Source organism: Hemiscyllium ocellatum, chromosome 21, assembly GCF_020745735.1.
Source record: "Hemiscyllium ocellatum isolate sHemOce1 chromosome 21, sHemOce1.pat.X.cur, whole genome shotgun sequence".
Lineage (NCBI taxonomy): Eukaryota > Metazoa > Chordata > Chondrichthyes > Orectolobiformes > Hemiscylliidae > Hemiscyllium > Hemiscyllium ocellatum.
The window spans coordinates 24,225,340-24,244,225 of NC_083421.1; the positions used below are offsets into that span (position 1 = coordinate 24,225,340).

General features: G+C 45.4%; 1 long non-coding RNA gene across 1 annotated transcript in view; it reads right to left on the minus strand.

Moving 5' to 3' along the window:
* The window catches only part of LOC132825744 (uncharacterized), a 45,081-nt gene that overhangs the window by 14,530 nt on the left and 11,665 nt on the right, over positions 1–18,886 (minus strand). The window contains exon 2 of the long non-coding RNA XR_009645811.1: positions 7,255–7,394. This is a non-coding gene — a long non-coding RNA (uncharacterized LOC132825744). The remainder of the gene's footprint in view (positions 1–7,254; positions 7,395–18,886) is intronic.

The following is an 18,886-nucleotide window of genomic DNA, read 5'->3' on the forward strand; positions in this document are numbered from 1 at the left end:
AGATACATTTGGTGTAAGATTATAGACACGACTAAAATGAGATGGGAAGCACAGGACTGACATTGACAAGACAAGCTCATTAAGCACTACTTTTGGGAAGAGGAGGCTTCAAAGTCACTCACCTATACAGAAAACTCACAGATGAACAGAAAGCTAGGAGATAAATCTTGTAACTTGCCCCTAGGCTCTCAGTGCTAAGTATTGCAATAGATTTTTATCAGGGCATAAAAATGATCAACGATTTTGTGGAACTGAAAAGAGCTTTGTACTCTAGCTGGGGAATTCCATCTTCCTGTCCAGGCATCTGGAACTGGCTGCAGGTAGTGGCAACTGCAAATGTGTTGCTGGTCAAAGCACAGCAGGTTAGGCAGCATCTCAGGAATAGAGAATTCGACGTTTCAGGCCAGAGCCCTTCATCAGGAATGAGTTTGTCCTGCAGGTACTGTGGTGCGGAGCTCTGCAATGCAATCCTCTCAGATCATCGCCATCTTGGATCTCTTGTGGTTGGAGGGTTCCCAGGCGGAAGATGAGGCGCTCCTCCTCCAGCCGTCGTGTAGTTGTGTTCTGCCGGTGGAGGAGTCCAAGGACCTGCATGTCCTCGGTGGAGTGGGAGGGGGAGTTAAAGTGTTGAGCCACGGGGTGATTGGGTTGGTTGGTTCGGGCGGCCCAGAGGTGTTCTCTGAAGCGTTCCGCAAGTAAGCGGCCTGTCTCACCAATATAGAGGAGGCCACATCGGGTGCAGCGGATGCAATAGATGATGTGTGTGGAGGTACAGGTGAACTTGTGGCGGATATGGAAGGATCCCTTGGGGCCTTGGAGGGAAGTGAGTGTGGAGGTGTGGGCGCAAGTTTTACATTTCCTGCGGTTGCAGGGGAAGGTGCCGGGGGTGGAGGTTGGGTTGGTGGGGGGTGTGGATCTGACAAGGGAGTCACGAAGGGAGTGGTCCTTGCGGAACGCTGATAGGGGAGGGGAGGGAAATATATCCTTGGTGGTGGGGTCCGTTTGGAGGTGGCGGAAATGGCGGCGGATAATACGTTGTATGCGCAGGTTGGTGGGGTGGTAGGTGAGAACCAGTGGGGTTCTGTCTTGGTGGCGGTTGGAGGAGCGGGGCTCAAGGGCGGAGGAGCGGGAAGTGGAGGAGATGCGGTGGAGGGCATCGTCGATCACGTCTGGGGGGAATCTGCGGTCCTTGAAGAAGGAGGCCATCTGGGTTGTGCGGTGTTGGAATTGGTCCTCCTGGGAGCAGATGCGGCGGAGACGAAGGAATTGGGAATATGGGATGGCGTTTTTACAGGGGGCAGGGTGGGAGGAGGTGTAGTCCAGGTAGCTGTGGGAGTCAGTCGGTTTATAATAGATGTCTGTGTTGAGTCGGTCGCCCGAGATAGAAATGGAAAGGTCTAGGAAGGGGAGGGAGGAGTCTGAGACAGTCCAGGTGAATGTATACAACTTCGGACCAGAACGTAGATGATCAGGCAAATCCCTCATCAATCACACCAGGACACTGCATTCCAATGAATAATTAGCATTGTGACTTTCTATTCTAGTTCTGGAGACTCCGTGAGGTAAAGCAAGTCCCATCCTGTCTCCAGTTCATTGGGTCACTCAGTAAAGATACTGAGAGAATCAGAGAGTGCTTTACACTATATCTACCTCTGTGCTGTTCCTATCCTGGGAGTGTTTCATGGTGACAGTGTCAAGGGAACTTTACACTGTATTTAACCCCATGATGAACCCATAAAGCCACAGAGTCATGGAAACAGATCCTTCAGATGAAGCAATCCAGTCCAAACATAATCCCAAGCTAAACTAGTCCCACCTTCCCTGCTACTGGCCCATATCCCACCAAACATTTCCTTTTTGTGTACTTATCTAAGTGTCCTTCAAACATTGTGACTGTGTCTGCATCCACTATTTCCCTGGGAGTTCATTCCACATGTGAGTTGTCCTCACCTGAAATATTTGACCCTCATGGTAATTTTTTACATTTCTCTCCTCTCATCTTAAACATATGTCACCTCGTCTTGAAATTCCCCACCCTAGTGAAAAGAAACCATATCTATATCCCTCATGATTTTATAAACCTGGGTGTGTTTTGTAGGAAAGTGCAGAGGGAACTTTGTCTTCAGTTTAGAAGAGTAGGGAAACCATTATTTTGTATTTAGCACCGTGCTGTACATGTCCTGGGTGTTACGATGGGAACAGTGTAGAGGAAGGTTCACATTGTATCCAAACCTGTAGTGAATGTGTCCTGGGAATGTTTGTTGGGTACAGTATTGAGGGAAATTTACTTTCAATTTAAAGAGGTAGCTTTATTCTGCATCTAACCTCATGTTGTACCTGTCCAGGGAACAGTAAACCTCACGACAGTTTAATACAGTGATTGGAGAGGTGCAAGGAGGGTAGTGGTTAGAAGGTTTGGATTGATGAAATGGAGTAGGGCTTTAAGTTTAGATGGGATGGGGAATGGATTAAGTAGGGGGATTAGATGGAAGGAGAATTAGGTGGATGGTGTGGTTGAAAGAATAGGAAAATAAATGGAAGGAATTGCAAAATTACAGCCAATTTGAAATGGCAAGTGATAATGATACATCCGTTGATAAGAGATTCCCATATTACATCAGGACTGGGCAACCTGAGGTCAGCATGTACTGAGCAGCCAGAGACTGTAATGATGAAATAGTTACAAGCAAGAGAATGATGGATGATCCCTGGTAAGATGGTGCTGTGTTAATCACAGTCCATCATTGTGTGCTGCCCTGTGCTGAGTGAGTGTGTTACGGAAATGTCTGTGATGCGTGTTATCCACCGGGAGGATTCCCTGAGTCAGCCTCTTTAAATGTAAAGTGTTACCAGGAAATGCTAAGCAAATGGAGTCATTGTGCCCTGTTTCTTGCATATGTCAATAACTCAGCATATACAGCATTGTCAAAGACTCATGGGGTGTAGGTTTGCTCACTGAGCTGTAGGTTTGATATCCAGACATTTCATTACCTGGCTAGGTAACATCATCAGTGACGACCTCCAAGTGAAGCGAAGCTGTTGTCTCCTGCTTTCTATTTATATCTTTCTCCTGGATGGGGTTCCTGGGGTTTGTGGTGATGTCATTTCCTGTTCATTTTCTGAGGGGTTGATAGATGGTATCTAGATCTATGTGTTTGCTTATGGCATTGTGGTTGGAGTGCCAGGCCTCTAGGAATTCTCTGGCATGTCTTTGCTTAGCCTGTCCCAGGATAGATGTGTTGTCTCAGTCGAAATGGTGGTTTTTTACCTCCGTGTGTAGGGCTACGAGGGAGAGAGGGTCGTGTCTTTTAGTGGCTAGCTGGTGTTTGAGTATCCTGGTGGCTAACTTTCTTCCTGTTTGTCCTAAGTAGTGTTTGTGGCAGTCCTTGCATGGAATCTCTGACAGCTTCAAGCCATTAATCAGCTCCAAACTGCAAACTTTTTTACAAAATTACACCACTGGAAACAATCAGTCTCCTTCTAATTTGCCCCCTCTTTTCATAATTTTAACACCTCCATCAAGCCAGCCCTTCATCTCACCTGGTGTAATGAGAATAGATCCGAGATCTATCTGCACAAAGAAATAGTCACTCAGCAAGAGCCTGGGTTCAAATTCTAATAGAGAATATATTTCCTTAACTTCCTAATGCTTCTATAACACAACAGTTACCTCAGCATACCACCAAATCCTTATTAAACAAAATGCTCACTTCACTGACCCCATTGGTCCCACCATACTCACATCTTTCACTGGATCTATCCAACTTGAAGAGTGATTCAAAATCAGGGCCTAAACCCAGCCTTGATTCCGCTTTGCCTAATGTCTGTGTTGGGTAAGGCCTTCAGGACCCTGGAGCAACCTTGTGATGATGTCATGGAGCTACACATCCCTGAACACAAACAGCACAGTCTGGGTGGAGTTAGTGCTCTCTCACTCTGGAAGACTTGCGCAAGCATATGAAAATGAACATATCAAGAAGCTTGATTAGTCCTTCCCTAATGTAACCGTGGATCAGAACCTAGGGAGTCTATGATCACCATATATAGCAGCATCCAATATTAATGAGTTACTTTGAAGTCTAAGCCTGAAGATGGTTGTTTTGACCAGTCTGCCTCATAGAGAGCCATCAAGCCCATGTGATCAAAGAGGCTGCCGCAGCAAATTTCTTTCCAAACACCTCTCAAGCAATTTAGAGGAAAACCCCAAGACAAGCTGAATCTCAACCAGAGGCCAGCCCTATTAACATAGACTATGAGACCTTAGACAAGGAGACTGACTGAAATCCCAATGCGTTGCTGGTAGTGAGATAGTCTGTCAGGGATTCTGCATATTTTTCTCTCTCTGTGACTGATTCTCATTCCCCTGAGCTGCCAGTGCAGGGATGGTAATGGTCTCAGTATTGGGACCTTGTCACATGGTTACCCTGCAATGCAGCCAGAATCCCTCATGGTGTTGCAGTTTATAGGCCCCTTTTAAGGTGAAAACAGTGGGCCTATCAGAGGATTAGAGCTCCAATTGTAATACTGGGTCCAAATCTGTGCCCTGCAAACCCAGCTTCCCAGGCCAACGAGACCATCGAGATAATCTGTGGTCAATGCGGTACCCTCTGTGGTTATGAAATTAACCCCATACTATAATGTAAATGGCTGGATATCCAGCCCCACTCTCAATCCAAAACCTTTCACTGTGACATCCCATTGCTGTCATACAGCCTGGTTAGTGAATTTAAACACTGTCAGGCTCTCAAAAATAGTTTCTTGAAAGTTGAATTGCAGGTACTGAAGGTGGTGAAGAAGGTGTTTGGTGTGCTTGCCTTTATTAGTATAGGAATAGGAAGGTCATGTTGCAGCTGTACAGGACATTGTGAGGCCACTTTTGGAATACTATGCTCAATTTTGGTCTCTCTGCTATAGGAAAGATGTTGTGACATGTGAAAGCGATCAGAAAAGGTTTACAAGGATGCTGCCAGGGTTGGAGGATTTGAGCTATAGGGAAAGGCTGAATAGGCCGGGGCTGTTTTCCCTGGAGCATTGGAGGCTGAAGGGTGATCTTATCGAGGTTTATAAAATCATGAGGGACACGGATAGGGTACATAGGGTGGGGAGTCCAAAACTATAGGGCATAGGTTTAAGGTGAGAAAGAAAAGATTTAAAAGGGACCTAGGGGCAACTTTTTCATGCAGAGGGTGGTGTGTGTAGGGAATGAAATGCCAGAGGAAGTGGTGGAGGCTGGTACAATTACAACATTTAAAAGGCATCTAGATGGGTAAATGAATAGGAAGGGTCTAGAAGGATATGGGCCAAGTGCTGGCAAATAGGAGTAGATTAATTTAGGATATCTGGTCAGCATGGACGAGTTGGACTGAAAGGTCTGTTTCTATGCTCTACAACCCTATGACTCTAAAATTACAGCGGGATTTTCTCCACTGGAATGAGCAACAAACCAACTCACTCTAAAGGCTAATTGCCCAAGCCACACTCTATCAGCTCCTTACTGCATCTCTCTCTGTCTCTCCATTTCTCGCTCATTCTCTGACCACCCTATGATTTACAGCCCCTCAGCACTGATGGCAGCAAAATAAAATGATGGTTTAATTTTAAAGTTGGGGGAGCCACTTGCCAATATTCCAGCAATTTGCTTCAGGCAGCTGCAAGAGGAGGGTGTGGGGAATGAGTGATCATCCATGTTCGCTGTCTTTCACTTCCAGACTGGTGTATAGAATGTTCCGGGACATGTACGCCAAACGCAGGCCTCCGAGAAGAGGGCAATAGGGTCAAGTGAGTCACGGGGCTGGTTCAGGTTAAGTGAGAGAGTTGGCTGCTATTCCAGACGGGCACACGCTGACACAAACACACAGCTCTAGGGTGACCGATTTAGCTGCACTTGGGACACTAATGATAGGCTTGGAAAGGTGCTGAAGTTAAATGCAGACATTCCAAATCTGGCTGTACTTTTTTAAAAGGGTTAGATTCCTGCGTCTGTGTTGAATGGAAAGTTTTCTTGGTTTCCTGAGTGATAGCCTCTAATTAAGCCTCCATCAAAATAACCAGTACCATCATTCCTGTTATAAAGCACAGAGAGGTGCCAGTGGCTCTGATTCATATGTTGTTGCTATAGTGTTAGTCAAACAGTTAGTTAAACTAACAGAGAGCCAACTGGAATCAATATCACAGAACCTGATAAATTTAATATTTGCAATGATGGCTATCATTTCCATCTTCCTCTTCATTCAAATGGAAACCAATATCAATGTGCACTTATACAGTTTTTTACATTGGTGGCCATGACAGGGTTAAAGAAACATCCCTTCCTTCTTCGCTCACACACCCTTTGCCAGTTATAGTTAATGGGCTTGAGTTCCCTGAACCTGAATGAATAGGCCCGAGGACCACTTACTACTAGAGTTTCATCTATAGAGTATCCTGGGCCTCAGGAGACCTAGAATTACAGATTGGAGCAGACAGGATCTCCTAGAGAGGCACCTCAGCTATACGGTTCAAGGGGAAGTGGAGCTGATTAGGAAGGGGTAAGTGGAGAGTAGGAGAAGGAGCCATTGTGGTGAGGGGTCCCTATAAGAGGGGTGAGGGGATGTATGGTAAACTGGGAGCTGATACTGAGCGCTATGGCATTGGGCAGGAGGCAACTGGAAGAGAGAGCAGGCAAGGCCTTGGGGAACAATTGATATAGAGGAGGTTTGGGAATCAATGTGGAGGGGGTTGAGAACAGGAATGGAGGGAAAGGTGTAAAGGGTGACCAGTTAGTATGAGCAGCCATAAAGGATCCGAATGAGAAAGTCAATGATAAATCTGGAAAAGGAGGGGCCAGTATGGGGAGTTGAGGGAGGGATTGGGATGGGGAAGGATTGGGAAAGGGAGTTGAGAGAGGGACTGGGATGGGGAAGGATTGGGAAAGGGAGTTGAGAGAGGGACTGGGATGGGGAAGGATTGGGATGGGGAGTTGAGAGAGGGACTGGGATGGGGAAGGATTGGGAAAGGGAGTTGAGAGAGGGATTGGATTGGGGAGGGATTGGGAGGGGAGCTGAGAGAGGGATTGGGTTGGGGAAGGATTGGGATGAAAAGTTGAGAGGGGGATTAAGTCGGGGAGGGATTGGGATAGGGAGTTGTGAGAGGTTTTGGGATGGAGAGTTGGGGGAGCGATTGGGGTGGAGAGTTGGGGGAAGGAGTTTTTGTAAAGATTGTCAGCTTCCATCTACAGAAACCTCAGAGCTGTTGAGGATTTTCCGCAGACCCTACCTTCATTGTTGAAGCCCACCTGCTAGTTTTGTTCAATCGTTTGTGTTTGTCCACTGACCCCTGGCATGGTCAGACGCTGGTTCCAAGTGAGCACCCTCCAACGATGACATCAATAGAGTTACAGTCAGTAACACAGGAGGCTGGGGGAGAGGGGTTACTGAGTGATTAACATCAGTCGAGATACAGTTACAAACTATTATACAAATTATGTGTTAATTGACAGGTTTTGTCAGTCTGTGAATGAACCATTTTCCTGTTACTTGTATACTTAATTATGATACTCAGTTTTGGTAGTTTGAATTTTTGTCATTTTTTGTCAATATTTATTATGTTTCGTTCATTTTTAAGTTGATGAAAAGTCTAAGGTGATAATGTTCTTTCATTAAAAGCCTCCTGAAGATGTTTCTGTGAAATTCATAGCTGCTAACTTTTCACATTAATGAAATTTAACCCCATTGAGATCAAGATATTCCAAAGTATAGCATCTTATTATTTCAGTTTCCCAGCGTCTTGATGAAAATTGAACACAGACCCAAAAAAAACCAGGGGTCACTTCAATCTCATGAACTTGGCAATGCCACACGAGGACTCGACTTCCTTAAATTAAACTATTAGCCGAAAATGCTTTTGGAAAATATTAGCACGCCTTTCATTTTAGTGGGAGGCTCAATGGCCTGAGACATCAAAGTCCTGGCTAATGGCAAGTTTCCCAATAGTTTGATTGTGTAATTTCCCTCAGTCATCATGTTGTAGCACTTAAGATTGTGTGTGTCTGTGTGTGTGTATGTGTGTGCATATGTGTGTCTGTCTGTGTTTCTTTGTGTGTGTGAGTATGTGTGTCTCTGCCTGGAGGTGTGTGTGTGTGTGTGTGTGTGTGTGTGTGTGTGTTTACACTGGGGCTGAGAGTGTTTAGTACATTTTGTAAGTTAACAGCTAGCCTTTGGTTTCCTGGGTCTGATCAGGAACATATTTCCAGGCAGGAGTTTTACACTGTACAACCCCTTCATGATTCGATGCGGAAGTGCTTTGCCCTGTGCCAGGGGTTCAGGCCTAGCTGATTGTTGCTCAGGGACAGGGGCGTAACACTAAAGTTGACAAAATGTTTAATTCTGCACAGAACCAAGAAATTTAAAAATATCAACAGGCAGAGGCAGTGATCCACAGTTAGCCAGTATCACCTACCTTGGCTTTGACTCTACTCAGACAGAGAAGCTAAACTCAAAGGTTCAGCGTGATAGATGAGCTAGCACCTCTCAAACAAACTGAGCTCAGGAGGCAAACAATTATGTGTCTGTAACAGGAAACATCTGAAAGGTGTAGAACCTGGAGGGAGGCAGTAAATGGGTCCATTCTCCCACTCCTAGGGCTTGCTTTAGCAAGTTCAATCTGTCTACCATTTTTCATGGGAATTCCCTGTGTTTGGTCATTTGCAGAGTAACGATGGGAATGTCACCTCTTTCTTGGTCACAGAATAGTCATTGCACTGCTGCTGAAGGGGGGCATTGGAACCACCTGTAAAACTGGATCTGATCTCCTTCCCCAGCACAGACCTTTGTCTCGGTGGTGTGCTGGTCCTCTTGATACCTCCGATTAGTTCTATATGCTCCTAGTCATGACATCCAGGACAATGTCAATCTGGTCTAGGACCACATCAAAGCAGGTTGAATACTTTCCCTCATCTGGATCAAGAGAAAGATTTTGACAGGATGCATCATGGAGTTTAATAAGGAACTCTGAGAGACTACGGGCTCTAATCACATTTTATTGCACAGGTCCAACTTCGGTGTATTGTTGTGCAGTATTTAATTAATTGCTCCTTGCCATAGAAATGCACCAGGGGAATCTCAAGTCCAGCCAGTATTTTGATCTTGCAGAAACCAATAACTTCAAAATTAAATTTCAGTTATTAGCTGAAAGGACCATGCAACAATATGTAATTATTTAACTAACACTACACAAGAATTAAACAACCAAATATTTCTATCTATCATCACTCTATATTTCTAACCACTTATCAATTACGTCTGAACATTTTTTACAATTCTCCTTTGTTTTACAGGATCTTGAGAGTTATATCATTTCTCCTGAGACCAAACTAAGGAATGCCACAGCTTTCAGTAATTCAGTTGGATTTTCCTCATAATTCTCTGCAAAATGAATACGTTGGGAGCCCATCTACTAATTGAACTTTCAACTATCCTTAAGGACCTCATAATTATGGGCACTGTTATAGGATTTATCGAATTGTTGCTTAGCGACTCCGACTTGGAGACACCCCTGATTTCTGTTCAAGGTGTGTAGATTTACAGTTTTGATCCAATCCCAACAGCTTCTCCTGAAACTATCCCAAGTTGACCACATTCTAACTTCTGTGAGAAATCTCACACACAAAAAAATCCAAAACAAAAGAGCAGCTCTCTTTATAATCTGCTTCAATAGCAATGTTCCAAACAGAGATCAAAACCAATTAATTTTACCTGCAAAACAGCTATTTGATCCTGTGACTCACATGAATAAGTTAAATCTTGTTTTAGGAACAGATGCAAAAATCTCAATACAACTAAGACTCAGGAAGTGGTTACACGTTGATTAATTTTTTTTCCAACTTCCAGCTCTGATCTTATCACATATACATTGGCCATCCTCTGAAGTGCAAATAGGCCCCATTTCTTACCTTTAAAATATTCAATTTTCAGACTAAAAATTACACTCTTAAAACTTATGAATAATGAGATTCCGTATTCTTCCCATTAGTGAAATGGCATTTCTCTGCTGCCTTTCTTATGAGAGAAGTAGGTAGAATTGATTCTGAGAAGATTGTCCAATCAATTTGGTGACATGCTCCCTAGGGTCACAGATCCAGCTGATTGGCTGCCGAATGTCAGGTGATTCAAGGACCAATGCTTCAGCCTCTTGAGTGGTCAATGATAGATGAGATCATTTGATTGGCTTGGAAAGCCAGCCACCTCCAAGATCCACTAGTCTCCCTCAACCCAGGGAGTCCTGTTTGGAGAACTGACAAGACTCCAAGGCCAAACTCACCATTTGCATTGGGTGTTGGACAGGAGTCACAAACACTGGTCAGAAACCATGTCACATTGGGCATGTTGTTTGCTCTCCCTTAGTCTGCCCCTAAGGACTCCATCCAGGAATCCCATCCTCTATCATCATCATTCTGGGTCTCCTGTTTCAGAAGGGTGGACAAAATGCTGATGTGCCCCACACAGTGGGTATAATGACACTGTTGCTGACTTTGATGAGCTGGTTCAGAACTGACAGAGCTTTTTCAAGCTGCATCTTTCTCATGTTTTCTATTATCCTTATTCTGAAATCATTCAAGGTGGTGCCATTTCAAGGTGACAGATGAAAGCTTTTTATTGTATTTGAGTGTTTGAGTGTGATGTGTACCAAAATGCAGTGAAAAGCTTTGTTTGTGAGCAGTATCAAAGTAAGCAAGAATGGATAGAGCAGGGGTTGTGAAAAACGTAGACAGAGGCATATAAGTTACATTGCACAGGGGCTTGCACAGAGGTGGACAGTAGGCGAGATCAACGTTAGCAGGATCAAAATTAGAGAGTCCATTCTTTGGCCTACTAACAGCCTGGAAGAAGCTGTCCCTGAACCTGTGGTGTGTGTGTGTTCAGGCTTCTGTATGTTCTGCCTGAGGGAGGGGGCTGTAGAAGAGCATTATTGGGGTACTATGGGTCTTTGATGATGTTGGCAGCAGCAGTGAGCCATGGAGTTCATGGATGGCAGGTTGGCTTCTGTGATAGTCTGGACTGTGCACAACACCTTCTGTAGTTTCTTACAGTCCTAGGCAAAGCAGTTGCCGTACCAGGCCGTTATGCACCTGGACAGTATGCTTTCTATGGAGCATCTGTAGAAGTTGGTGAGGCTCCATATGGACAAGCCAAATTTCCTGAGCCACCTGAGGAAGAAAACTCATTGATGGGCCTTTTTGACCGTCGCATCCATGTAGGAAGTTCAGGAAGGATGGTCAGTTCTCATCACTCCAAGCTACTTGATGCTCTCCACCCTCTCAATGTTGATGTAGATGAAGGTGTGTTTCATTCTGAAGTCAATCATGAGTTCTTTAGTTTTGCCGACATTGAGAGAGAGGTTGTTCTCACTGCACTATGTCACCAAGCTCTCTATCTCCCTTCTGTATTTTGACTCATCGTTGTTTGATATCCAGGTAAAAACCAGGGCAGCAGATGCTGGAAACCAGAGTCTAGATTAGAGTGGTGCTGGAAAAGCACAGCAGGTCAGGCAGCATCCGAGGAGCAGGAAAATCAACATTTTGGGCAAAAGCCCTTCATCAGAAACAGAGGCAGGGTGCCTGCAGAGTGGAGAGATAAATGAGAGGGGGTGTGGGGGTGGGGGGAAAGTAGCATAGAGTACAATAGGTGATTAGAGGAGGGGATGAAGATGATAGGTCAGAGAGGAGGGTGGAGTGGATAGGTGGAAAGGAAGATAGGCAGGTAGGACAAGTCGTGGGGACAATGCTGAGCTGGAAGGTTGGAGCTGGGGTGAGGTGGGGGAAGGAGAAATGAGGAAACTGGTGAAATCCACATTAATGCCCTGGGGTTGGAGTGTTCCAAGGCGGAAGATGAGGTGTTCTTCCTCCAGGCATTGGGTGGTGAGGGAGCGGCGGTGGAGGAGGCCCAGGACCTCCATGTCCTTGGCAGAATGGGAGGGGGATTTGAAATGTTGGGCTGTGGGGCAGTGGGATTGATTGGTGCGGGTGTCCCAGAGACATTCCCTAAAGCACTCTGCTAGGAGGCGTCCAGTCTCCCCAATGTAGAGGAGACTTTATCGGGAGCAACTGATACAATAAATGATATTGGTGGATGTGCAGGTAAAACTCTGATAGATGCAGAAGGCACCTTTGGGGCCTTGAATGGAGGTGAAGGAGGAGATGTGGGTGCAGGCTTTGCAATTCCTGCGGTGGCAGGGGAAGGTGCCAGGATGGGAGGGTGGGTTGTAGGGGGGCGGGGACCTGACCAGGTGGTCACGGAGGGAACGGTCTTTGTGGAAAGAGGTGGGGAGAGAAATATATCCCTGGTGGTGGGGTCCGTTTGGAGGTGGCGGAAATGTGGGCGGATGATTTGGTTCATGCGAAGGTTGGTAGGGTGGAAGGTGAGCATCAGGGGCGTTCTGTACTTGTTACGGTAGGAGGGGTGCGGTTTGAGGGCGGAGGTGCGGGATGTGGATGAGATGTGTTGGAGGGCATCTTTAACCCCTTGGGAAGGGAAATTGCGGTCTCTAAAAAAGGAGGCCATCTGGTGTGTTCTATGGTGAAACTGATCCTCCTGGGAGCAGATACAGCGGAGGCGGAGGAATTGGGAATACGGGATGGCATTTTTGCAGGAGGTAGGGTGGGAAGGGGTGTAATCCAGGTAGCTGAGGGAGTCGGTGGGTTTGTAAAAAATGTCAGTGTCAAGTCGATCGTCATTAATGGAGATGGAGAGGTCTTGATATCCATCCTACCAAGTGATGTCGTCAGCTTGTAGATGGCGCTCATTGGGAATTTGACCACACAGTGGTGGGTGTACAGGATGTACAGTAGGGCGCTGAGAATGCATCCTTGTGTTGAGGGTTACTGAGGAGGACGTGCAGTTCCCTATCTTCACTGATTACGGTCTGTGGGTCAGGAAGCTGAGGGTCCAGTTGCAGAAGGTGGAGCTGAGACCAAAGTCACAGAGTTCTGAGATTAGTCTGGAGGGGAGAATGGTGTTGAAGGTGGAGCTGGAGTCTGACATAGGTGTCCTTGTAGTCCGGACGTTCCAGGGGATGATTGTATACTTACTGTAAAATACACATGACAATAAAATCAAAGCCAAGAGATCCCTCAGACCCTGCAGTGATACTTGAATGTCTAGTGTATCACACCAACTCCCCTCACTCCCCCACACCCCCCCACGTGTCCGTTCCTCAGCTTGAATTATGAATGCAGAGATTTAATATACGGAGCCAGGAAAAGTGCCTCAGCCTAATCGCAAGTATTTTGTTCACAGATCATGTGCGACCTGCTGAAGGAATGACCTGGACATGTTTATTAAACAAATGTCTGCACACAACAAGGCTTGAAATAATAGCTGCATGTCAGTTTGGACCGTGAGGCGACAAACAGTGGAAAGAATCTTATGCATCTACTTCGCTGAACATACCATGTTCCTTTAGCTGTCCTCCCTATGCTGAAGGTTGAAATATACATCACCAGGTATTTTTACTCTCAGTGTGAGGGAGGGGAGAAAGAATACTGGCTGAACTAATGTTGCCAGAACTAAGGATCTCAATATTTCACTTGAAAACATATGTTTTATGGGAAACCACTTCAAATTGAGTGATTCTTTATGATTCTCTCACTAGGCTCACTTTAAACCAAACTTGTACATAGGATCTGATTCTCATAAGACAAAGAATGTTTAATCTTCGGAACCCAAAGAGCCGCGTTACAAAAGGTAAGGTGAGGGTGGATTTAGTTGGCAACGAATTGAAGTACAGAGAGTGGCCCAGAATATTTCACTTACATTTGTAGCCAACATTTGTATACAGCAAGACCTGGCCCAATTCAGGCTTGGGCTGATATGTTAGAAGTTATGTTCCAGGTAAGTGCCAAGAAATGACCATCTTCAACAAGAAGGAATCTAACCATTACACCTTGATGTTCAATGGCTTTACTATCACTGAATCCCCAATCATTAACAGAGGATATAAATCAGTTGGAATTATAGAATCCCTAGAGTGTAGAAACAGGCCCTTCGGCCCAACAAGTCAACACTGACCCTCCAAAGAGTACCCCACCCATTACTCTACATTTATCCCTGACTAATGCACCTCACCTACACATCCTTGAAAACTATGGGCAATTTAGCATGTCCAGTTCACCAAACCTGCACATCTTTGGACTGTGGGAGGAAACCAGAGCACCTGAAAGAAACCCACACAGACATGGGGAGAATGTACAAACTCCACACAGACAGTTACCCAAGGCTGGAATTGAACCCAGGTCCCTGACAATGTCAGGCAGCAGTGCTAACTACTGAGCCATCAAGGCATCAGCAGAAAAATGGCAGATGAAGTTTAATCCATACAAAAGTGAAGCAATGCATTTTGGAAGGTCAAGTACAGGTGGAAATTATACAGCGATTGGCAGAACCTTTAAGAGAATTGATATTCAGAGGGATCTGGGTGTGGTCCATAGATCATTGAAGGTGTCAGCGCAGGTAGATAATGTAGTATAAAAGGCCTATGGCTTAGATTAGATTACTTACAGTGTGGAAACTGGCCCTTCAGCACAACAAGTCCACACCAACCCGCCCAAGCGCACTCACCCAGGCCCATTCCCCTACACCTAACACTACGGGCAATTTAGCATGGCCAATTCACCTAACCTGCACATCTTTGGACTGTGGGAGGAAACCCACGCAGACACGGGGAGAATGTGCAAACTCCACACAGTCAGTCGCCTGAGGTGGGAATTGAACCTGGGTCTCTAGCACTGTGAGGTGGCAGTGCTAGCCACTGTACTGCCCACACTTGCCGGCATTCATTGGAAGGAGCATTGAGTATATCGGTAGGCAAGTTATGCTGCAGCCTTATAGAACTTTAGTTAGGCCACACTTGGAATATTGCATACAGTTCTGGACACCACACTACCAGAAGGATGTGGACGACTTTTGAGAGGGTACAGGAAAGGTTTACCAGGATGCTGCCCGGAATGGGAGATTTGAGCAATGAAGAAAGGTTGGGTCGACAGGTTTGTTTTCACTGGAACGCAGAAGCTTGAGGGGTGACCTGATAGAGGTTTATAAGATTATGAATGGCATGGATAGAGTGAAAAATCTGAGGCAGGCTAGAGGGGTCAATTGCTGGGTGACACAGGTTCAATGTGTGAGGGGGCAAGTTTAAAAGAGATGTGCGAGGTACATTTTTCACCCAAACGGTGGTGAGTGCCGGGAACACGCAGCCAGAGGAGGTTCTGGAAGCAGACACCTGGACAAATACATGATTAGGAAGGGAATAGAGGGACGTGGATCCTGTAAGTGTTGACAGTTATAGTCTGGAAGGGCAAAATGTGTCTGCACAAGCTTAGAGGGCTGAAGGGCCTGTTACTGTGCTGTACTGTTGTTTGTTGTTTGTTCTTTCTTTGACCAGAAGCTGAACTGAGCCACTAATATAAATACTGTGGCTTCAAAAACTGGTCAGAGGTTAGGAATCTGTGGTAAGTCACCTCCTGTCTCCCCAGAACCTGCTGAAGGTAAAAGTCAGGAGTTTGATAGAAAACTCTCCACTTGTCAGGATAAATGCTGTTGTGCTATGAATAATCTTAAGTACTGTGCTCTATTTTCATAAAAGTAACCCTAGCATCTGGCCCTTTGGGTTGGTCACTATTCAAAAATAATCTGTCAGATAGAAAATTCTACACTTTAAAGTGAATGCAATTATTTAGATTTTCCATTTCAGCCAAACATTGTCAACTTTAAGGTATTGCCCATCCAAATACAAAGGAATATTCTTGTCCCAGCCCCCTGTGTATTCCAGCACTTAATCCTCAGTAGAGGAGCTCCTTACATCGATGTGACATCTTGTACGTTCTCTTACTAATTATAATGTGCTCACTGCAGGCTGAACATAAACTGCTGAAACTGAAGATTCAGCTCAGATTTTGTGAGCTCACAGCTCACTCCGGCAAACACTCCTGAGAGAGGGTTATATTTCTGAAGGTAATCCCTTTCAGATTCAAACATTAAACACATGCCCCACATATCTCCTCCGGTTCAGGTAAAAGATTCAATGGCACAGTTTGGTCAGAAGCAGTTGGGTTTCCATAGCGTCCTGTTTGATATTTAAGCCTCAGCCAACATCAATGAAAGAGATTAGATGGTCTTTATTACCTGGTTGTTTGTAGGTGCTTATGAATTGGCTGCTGTATCTCCTGCTTTTCAACAGTGATTAGATTCCAAAATTATTTAATTGATGAAGCTCTTTTGGATTTCTGAAGGTTATGAAAGTGATATGTATCGTAAATCGAATCCTTCCTTTTTACACTCATTTTGGTTAGAGCGTTAACATGTTAACTCCATTGACCCAGGCTTGATCCGAATCCAGGTCCCAGAGGTGAAAGCACAATATTCCACACAGAAAGCATCTCGTCAAGTTTGATCAAGTTGTAGACAAGGTAGCAATTCTCCAGAGAATTACAAACCTGAGCCTAAACGTTGCTGAGTATCCTCCCACTGGGAAACCTGACACTGCTCTACCCCAAGGTAAAGCTGTGTCAGTAATGGATCCAGTGCTCTTGCGCAATCAACCTCTTAAAATAAATGTTTTTATCCTTAAGCATGCAAGAATCAACATACATATGCATCTAACAATAACTGACCTTTATCAGATCTTAAATTCAATCGGCATGTTTGGAAATGTTTACATCATTGAGAAAGGTTAGCAGCTTCAAATGAAGGAAGCAGGTCTTTTTAAAGACTCGAGATATACCGTGACACTTCTATTTTGAAAAGCAGTTTAATTGTCTCATGGATGATGAGGTGAAGATTGACTGAGGAGCATTTGGAAAAGAGCGTACTCTTGTTCAGACGTGGAATTGGAGGCTGATATGTGCAGTCTTCACTAAAACAGCACGTAGAGTCAGACAGTCACAGTCATAGAGCACAGGAACAGACCCATCGGTCTAACCAGACCATGGTGACCTTGCTCCTAAACTAAACTAGTCTCACTTGGAGCCATTGAGTCATACAGCACAGAAACCGACCCTTCGACCCAACCGGTCCATGCTGACCATAATCTCAAACTAAATTAGTCTCACTTAGAGTCATTGAGTCATACAGTCATACAGCATGGGAACACACCCTTCAATCTAACCAATCCACACCGACCATATTCCCAAACTGAACTACTCCCACCTGCCTGCTCCTGGCCCATATCCCTGCAAACCTTTCCTATTCATGAACCTATCCAAATGTCTTTTAAGACTTGTAACTGTACCTGCATCTACCACTTCCTCTAGCAGTTCATTCCAGACACAAACCACTCTCTGTGTGAAGAACATTGCCATTCATGTCCTTTTTAAATCTTTCTCCTTTCACCTTAAAAATATGCCCCGAACATTTGACCTCCCCGACCCCAGGGAAAAGACCTTGGCTATTCACCTCATCCATGCTCCTCATGGTTTTATAAACCTGTGCGAGGTCACCACTCAAACTCTTACCTTCCTGTGAAAAATGTTCCAACCTTTCCAGTCTATTTTTATACCTGAAACCCTCCATTCATGGCAAGGTCCTGGTAAATCTTTTCTGAATCCTCTCCAGCTTAACAATATCCTTCCTATAGCAGGGCGACCAGAACTGGACACAGTATTCCAGAAGAGGCCTCACCAACAGCCTGTAGAACCTTAACATAATGTACATAACTTAACATCACTCAGGAAATGGATGGAACTCTGGAACCAACAAGTTCTTCAATTCGACTGACACAGGGCTGAAGGAATGCTACGTTGTTAAAGGTACTGCTCTCCACATGGCCATTAAATCAAGTCATGAAAACATCCAATGGCAATGCTTTGAAGAAGAGTAGGGCAGTTATTCTTAGGGTCCTGGTTAAAACATATCCACCACCCAGCATCTTAAATTGGGATTATCTAGTCATTATCACACTGCTTGTGGGAGCTTGCTGTAAAGTGCGTTGTGTCTTACAGGAACTATGAAGGTAATAAATAAGTGGTACCCTTCCAGTTTTTAATTGGAGATTTCTACACGTAGGGTTATCTCTGGATAACGCGAGGCACTGGGCTAGTGGTGGGCTGCTCGATGAGTTACAGGAGGACAGTGAGAGTGGACTGTCTCTAGCTGTGAGGCTCACCAGTTGACAAGGATAGTATTCTGCATCTGCTTCTGCACAAATCCATTGAAGAAGAATGAATGAATGATTATTTGTCACAAGTATTTTATACAGGTAGAAAAACAGTAAAATACAGTGAAAAGCTTTTCCACTGTCGTCAGGATTCAGCACTATTTTGAATAGTTATAAGAAGAAAATGAAAGCTATAATTTGTCCCGGGGCCTGCTCATCATTAATGATGCCTGAGCCTCTGTCTCTCCTCCACTGCCTTGCCGCAGTCTACACCAGACCCAACCAAGGGTGATGTCACCACTCTTCAGGTGCCATCTGACCCTACAGGGCCAATTCTCCTCCGCTGCTGCCTGTGCCCGACCCACTGACATCAGAGTCACATCTCTGGGTGCTGGGCCCACCTTGTAGTCACTGCAACGCCCTTCCGCTACCACTTCACCGCAGCCATTGCCGGGTCCAACCGGCGATGAAGTCACCGATCCTCAGCCAGCATCGTTCACTGCTGGGCATACCTCACCAACATCGCCTCCGCTAATGTGGCAGCTGCCGAATCTGATGGCAGCTCTCATGTTGACTCCGGAAAGGTGAGAAGGGCCTCACTCACCACCGCAAGGCCTACACTGGGCCCACTTGAGTCGGCTTTGGGTCCACTCGGGTCTGTGCTGGGCTCACTCAAGTCCGCACTTAGCCTACTTGAGTCCGTGCTCAAGTCTATCCCGAGCCCACTTGAATCTGTGCAAGGCCCTTTTGAGGACCTGCTGGG